Genomic DNA, 6,696 nt, shown 5'->3' on the forward strand with positions numbered 1-6,696 from the left:
CTGGCGCTGAAAAGGTGAATAGATTGTAGAATAGCCAAAGAAGTTGTAGCATTGTTAAAAAACCTTTAAAATCTCTAAACAATCACAAGTAGGGCAGTTCATCACAGTTCATCCATTGCAACTGGATTGATAAAAGGTCACTTACACCTGTAGGCTACATTGTATTTGGGAAAAGCAAAAGGTATCAGCATAATGTTATTTATTTATTTATTTATTTATTTATTTATTTATAAAGAAACAAAAACATCTCTGTCAGTTCCATGCCGTTTTCAACAGCTATCAAAAACAAAGGTCATTTTTGGATAGATGGATTTTTTGTGAATGTTTCTTCTTCTGCATAAGATTTTAGTCATCTTTAGTTCATGTGATACTTTATTGTCAATGCACAAATTAAGTAACAGTAGTCTGAAACAAAATGCTGTTTTACATCTAACCAGTGGTGCAAATAACTGACATGTCCAAATGGGCCTTGATGAAATGCGTTGCTAGACTGTGCATACACATTTTAACGGGCCAAAGTTGAAGAGCTGTTGTCAGTTGTTGTTCGTGCAAATATAGGCTGATTCATGTTCCCTTGCATTGTGTAACTGAGGTCCATGGCTTGTCTGGCTTTCACCAGACCAAGCTCAATCTTCAAATCAAAATCAAAAAATAAATAGCGGACAGATCAGGCTGGGTTCACCCAGCCTAGTCCATAGGCGCCCGATATTGTTTAATTTCCCGATTGAGATTGGTTATTCTAAATACAAAAATGCATCAGGAAGTTATGACAAAACTGTAACTAACAAACTAGATCCTAATAGAAAGCTGTTAGCTTCCCTAAGCTACAGGTAGGCCTATAAGGTAGACCTATTTACAACATAAATTGTCAATAGGCTATGCTGGCGACACAAATAAAAATCTCTTTTGGAAACCAATGGCTTACGCCTTACAGTATCAAGCGGACTTAAACTGCCATATCGTGCGAAAAGTTGTAATAAAATTCACGCAGCTCCATGGGTCAAGGAAAGTGCGAATGAAGTAGCCACTTCTAAATGGGACCCACTACACAGTAGCTTAAGGTGTGTTGCTAAAGCAGCCATAATGAAATGAAGGTGTCATTGTTTGGATACTTCACACACACGTGCAGTAAAAACCAATTATGTCCGATAAACATTCTCAGATTTATTTCGGCTTCAAGAAGAAATGGGAATTACATTTCATGTGAACATCGTCCTATCCTTATTAGACGTTCTCTGCGGTAAACTACAGTCCTTGTAGGAAGCGCCCATTGTTTTTCCAACCCACTTTTAACTTCCAACAAAATGATGTCTCACTGCAACGATGCGCCATCTAGTGGACAAACGACTACTTATTGCCAATACTGGAAATGCAGCCATGATGATGATGATAAATATTTGGCTTTCTTTTAATCCTACTGAATTTGTAATTATGTATCGGCTGTTCTAATACCAATAGTATGTGCGTACCTGTGTGTGTGTGCATGTGTATATGTGTGCACCGCCATCTACAGGCCAATGAGTGTACAGTCACTAAATGTACACATAACCTACATTTTTTTAGACCCCCCCATGGATGAAATTCTACGAAACTTGGCATACCCCCAGAGAATGCCAGGTCAATCATACACATAAAATTTGGTGCAGTTCTGAACATCTTAACTGAAGATAGGGGCGATTAAAGCAGAATGATATTGCATTTTCATTTTTTACCGGGGGGGTGCAAATCACAAATGAGTGATTATGGGCTAGGTTGATGTGGGCCCTTGAGACCAACATACCATAAAAATTTCTTCATCCTCGGTGCCACGGGCAGGTAGTTATTTAGGAAAAACTGCATTTTTTGGGTTTCGGGGGGCCCAGCGCGGTGGGGGAGTGGCCCCCGGGGACCAAACTAAATTTTTCCATAAAAGTCTAGTGGGGCTACATACCCACCAAATGTCATGTGCCCCGGTGGTTCGGTGTCCCGGGTATCGTTGACCAAAAATTCAGGAAGTAGATGACGGGGGGAAAAAAAAAAGGAAAAAAAAACTTTGGCAATCCCTATATGACCGCTTCGCTAGCTTTGCTAGCGGCGGTCATAATAATCACTAGAACCTACTTTTTGAGGAAAGCACATTAGCCACCTGAAAATCCAACATGGCGGCCATTTTTCAAGATGGCCGCCACATCAAATGTAAGAAAAACGTTTTCCGCTGTAGAACTTTAATGGCTGGGCGTATTTACATGATCTAGACATCAATTTGTATGTTTTTTAACATGGCAAAATAAATGGTGCAAAGAAAGAAATCTATTTCAAGGCTAGTTTCCAAGATGGCAGCCAGAAATAGTTGGACTGCACTCGAAAATTGTTTATCGAAGCTCACTCTCGAATATCGTTGATCCTCTTTCTCACTCGAATATCATTTATTCTCTCTCTCGAATATCGATCAAGGCCATACTTCTTGTTGGGATCATACTTAAGTTGGGAAGACTGGTGTGAGAAATAGCAGATGAAGAGTCCACAATTTCAATTCTGGGAGCTTGTGATGTCAATGCAATTGGTGATGTTCTCTTTGATCAGGTCTTTCAGAGAAGCAAACTTCACTTTGTATTGTCAATCATTGTCTGCACTCATCCCCTTCTTCTTTGCAAACAATAATGCCAACTATGCTAGATGGCTTTCCATACACCTTAGAGACCTGGTCTCTTAACTCATTGAATACCAAGCTGTTTTCAGGAGCTTTGTCCTAGAGTGCCAGCAATCTAGACCATTGTTGATGATTTTTGTACAGCCACAGCATATTCTGTGTTATAGCTATGAACACATACAATGGCTCGATTAAAAGGTGAGACTTTAATGACTCCAAAGTATGCACACTGTCTCGGGGCTGCCTTGCCCAATCATGAAATCCTTGCTCAGCCATGGGATAGCATGGACTTACGAACTGATATGGTAAGGAGAACATTAGCTATTTATTGCTGACGTAGTACAGTTATTTTCACATTGACGGTATTCAAATAAAAATGTTCATTATTGTTAAATATTATGATGGGAGAGGATTATTAAAAATGTTACAAGTATGCAAATGCATATGTTTACGGGCATTTAGGTTTTACTGTGTTGTTTTGTTATAAAGACATGCAAGGCATTCTGGGCCATGTAATGAACAGTGGTCGGCAGCACTCCATACGTATTAATATGAATAGGTGTTTCTGTAAACCTAGGGACAATAAACAGCTATCTCTGTTACAAAAACGAGCTGGTAATCGCTCATTGAAGAGGGAACTATGATAAAAAGATTGTTTTCCTCAAAGCATGGAGTTCATGACAGAACAAGCAGGAAATGTCACGTTAATGTTAATTACATCTGAATGCTAGGTGGCAACCTTGTATTACATTTCACATCTACATAGGGTGAGATCATTAGAATTATGTGAGCTTCAGTAAGGAAGGTGCAAATATTATGTAATTTATAATGGGAAATTATTGGAAATGTTATTTCTTGTTTATTCTAATTGCAAACCACACACATCCATTTGTAATCACGTACACATTTAATACTGAAACACTCTTATTTCGTGTATTTGATGTTGCCTAGCAACTGCAGCCAGAGAACGTCTAAGCCTAGCCTAGTTCAGTTTCAGAAGGGATGAGTTCGTGGCCAAACAAGTGCCCAAAATATCGTTTTCCATGTGTATATGCTGGATGGCGTGCGTCCTTTATGAAAGTAAGTGTTTTTTAGAGTTACAGACATAATGAGTCATGTTGTAGTGGTCAACATAAATGTGCCCCTTTTGTTATTAGAATGCTAAGCGGAGATTTAGCATGTTAAGCAGAGATTTAGTAGCATTCATTTCTTGTGTGGCTAGCTATATGCAGAGCCGGTGACAAGCTTAACTCATTGAATGCCAAGCTGTTTTCGGGAGCTTTGTCCTAGAGTGCCAGCAATCTAGACCATTGTTGATGATTTTTGTACAGCCACAGCATATTCTGTGTTATAGCTATGAACACATACAATGGCTCGTCTAAAAGGTGAGACTTTAAGCTCTCGGTGGGTGCAAACCGTGTATTTCTACACGCCTCTGTTCCTGAGAAATCCCAAGCTAAACAGTGGCTAGTTCGGTGGCAAACAGTGGCAACAATGGAGATACAACGTCTTTAATGAAATATGAAGTGTTGCCTGTTACTTACTTGTGTAAACTTTCCGGGAAGTGATCAGCGAGACCTGGCGAGACTGCCACCTAGTGATAGACCCACGAAAATGGTCTGGTTTTGACCTGACGTGCATGCGTCACTGATTCAACCCAAAGCAGCAACCGAGTTATGATAAAATGTCCAGATTGTGCGTTTTCATGAGTTTTCGATCTTCATATATTTTATTTCCATTCATCACAGAGTTCCCAAAATCACATATAAGGTGTGTTAGAGTGTCTAGTTTTGTAATTTAAAAAAAAAAAGCTAAAAACGTAATATTACGTTTTTGGCACTCAATGAGTTAACAAACACATCCTCAGTTGGCCAATGAATTTCAGCAAGGGAACTATGTGGTCCACAAGACCCACAGAGTTTTCCGGATTGGCTTTTGATCAAGCCCATGAACAGGCCAATGCAATTGTCAAAGGTGATGGTGGTGCCATTGGAATAACTGAGAACCCATCAGCCCTAATGTGTGTCTGACAAAACCAAAGTACCACCTAACTGGAAAAGCTTCCTGCGAGACAATGACAACAAGACTGAACGTTTTGGGTTTCTAGCTTACCTAATTGTGACTTGGTGTCCAGACAATGTGGTGATTGTGACCAAAGAAGAAAATGTTCTTAAACCTGACAGCCTGGAAGGCCTTAGTCCTTGCAACCATGAAGAGGCTGACACTAGAATCTTTCTGCATGCACTTCATGCAGTTGTGTGTAACCTGCATTGTGTTGAACCTGTGCGAATCAGCCCTGCACACGCCCGGAACCCGCGAACAGCAGCACCTTGGATTGGGAGTCGAGCGTGCTGACAATCAAGCTAAAAGCCCAGGCTACTAGCTTGCATGCCAGCAGCACTCTTGAGGCGTCGGGGAGTGAGGTTTACCAACATTCCACACACACAGCTAAGCTACATGCGCAACAGAAGAAATCTGTGTTGATTAAGGCCTGTGACACGGATATTCTTGCTATTGCACTCAGTGTTTTTGGGACTCTATGGGATGCAGGCTTAGAGGAGCTGTGGATTGAATTTGTTTATGGTAAGTCTGTCAGATGGCGTCCGCGTCCACGTCCACCCCTGTCCCTGACAACGTTACCGTTATCGGCTCCAACACCCCCCTTGTTTGTATTTGATGTGGCTGGGCTCTGTGTGTGTGCTTGACGGCGTGTTTCAATGTATTTTACGTCGTGGCTGGCTAGGGCTGTGTGTTAACAATGTATAATGATGTGGCTGTGTACGTGCGCGCCAAACTCTAGGCTACAATGTTTCATGAGTTCAGAGTTCGGGAGTTGCACATTTTAGGCTGACCTGGGTACCACTGGCAGTTTTTTTCAAGTAATTATCAAGTAAGTAATTCATTGATGGTAATAATATAATATTTCATGGTTGATTTTTTTTTGTGCATTGCCCCATGTTTGTAGGCTAGGCCTACTTGTTTTTTGTATGTTGATACAATTGTATGTTGGTTAACAGTTCCACAATATAAATGCAAATTTCATTTTTACATTATGTCATAATTTAATTGCCTCTCTCTCTCTCTGTCTCTCTCGGGGAGGCCTCTGCCCCAGGCCCCAGATGACCTTAACCTGGCCCTGGTGATGTGTTAGCCTTTCGTGGTAGAGGGAAGTGGACTGCCTGGCAATCCTGAGAAGTGTGCCCTGAAGTGTCTAATGTCTTTGAGAAGCTCAGTCAATACCCACCAGTAATGGATGATGTGGATCTTGGCACACTTGAAGTTTGTCATAGCAATGTAAAAACAAGAACAGCACTGCTGATGGAGTTGATGAAACAAGACTTGACCTGTTTGCACGGAAGCAGAGGTCCTATGATGCCATTCCACCAACAAGGGCATCTCTTGCTAAGCATGTGGTGTGCAACCTATCAAGCTGTCTGTATCTGGGGCCAGGCAAGTATGTATCAAATGAATATGTCCTGGGTTGGAGGAAAGAAGGTGACATTTGGCAAGTAGTGTGGATGACACTCCCACCAATTGCTGAGAGCTGTCAACAATTGACTATGTGTCAAGACTGAATGTCTGGGAAGATGTAAATGCTACAGCATTAGTCTTGAGTGTACTCCTTTGTGTGCCTGCAAATGCAATGATTACATTAATTTGTAATGCAGACATTCTGATATGGCTAGCTACAGAGCAGAGGTGTTACTAGGTTACTGGGGCCCTGTCTCTTTCCCACACATTTCCTGTTAGTCTTTGTTGTTTTATTGAGGTAATACATGGTATATATATTTAAACAAACACATGCATTTATGCATTTACTTAGTCCCCCTGCCCCCTCTGAAGTTCATCTTAAACTAGTGATCATTTCCCGATCAAGCCCTGTGTCTCTTTCCTGCTAATTTCTTGTCAATCTGCACTATTATATTGAAATTATATATATTAAACTGAAAAAAGAACATGCACATGCCCCTGCTGAAGTAACCGAACCAACATATGTTTTATTAACAAAAAACAATTTAATTATGCTACAATTAGTACTAAAATTTGCTATTTTCCCATTAATTGCA

This window comes from Alosa sapidissima, chromosome 17, assembly GCF_018492685.1.
Source record: "Alosa sapidissima isolate fAloSap1 chromosome 17, fAloSap1.pri, whole genome shotgun sequence".
Taxonomy (NCBI): Eukaryota; Metazoa; Chordata; class Actinopteri; order Clupeiformes; family Clupeidae; genus Alosa; species Alosa sapidissima.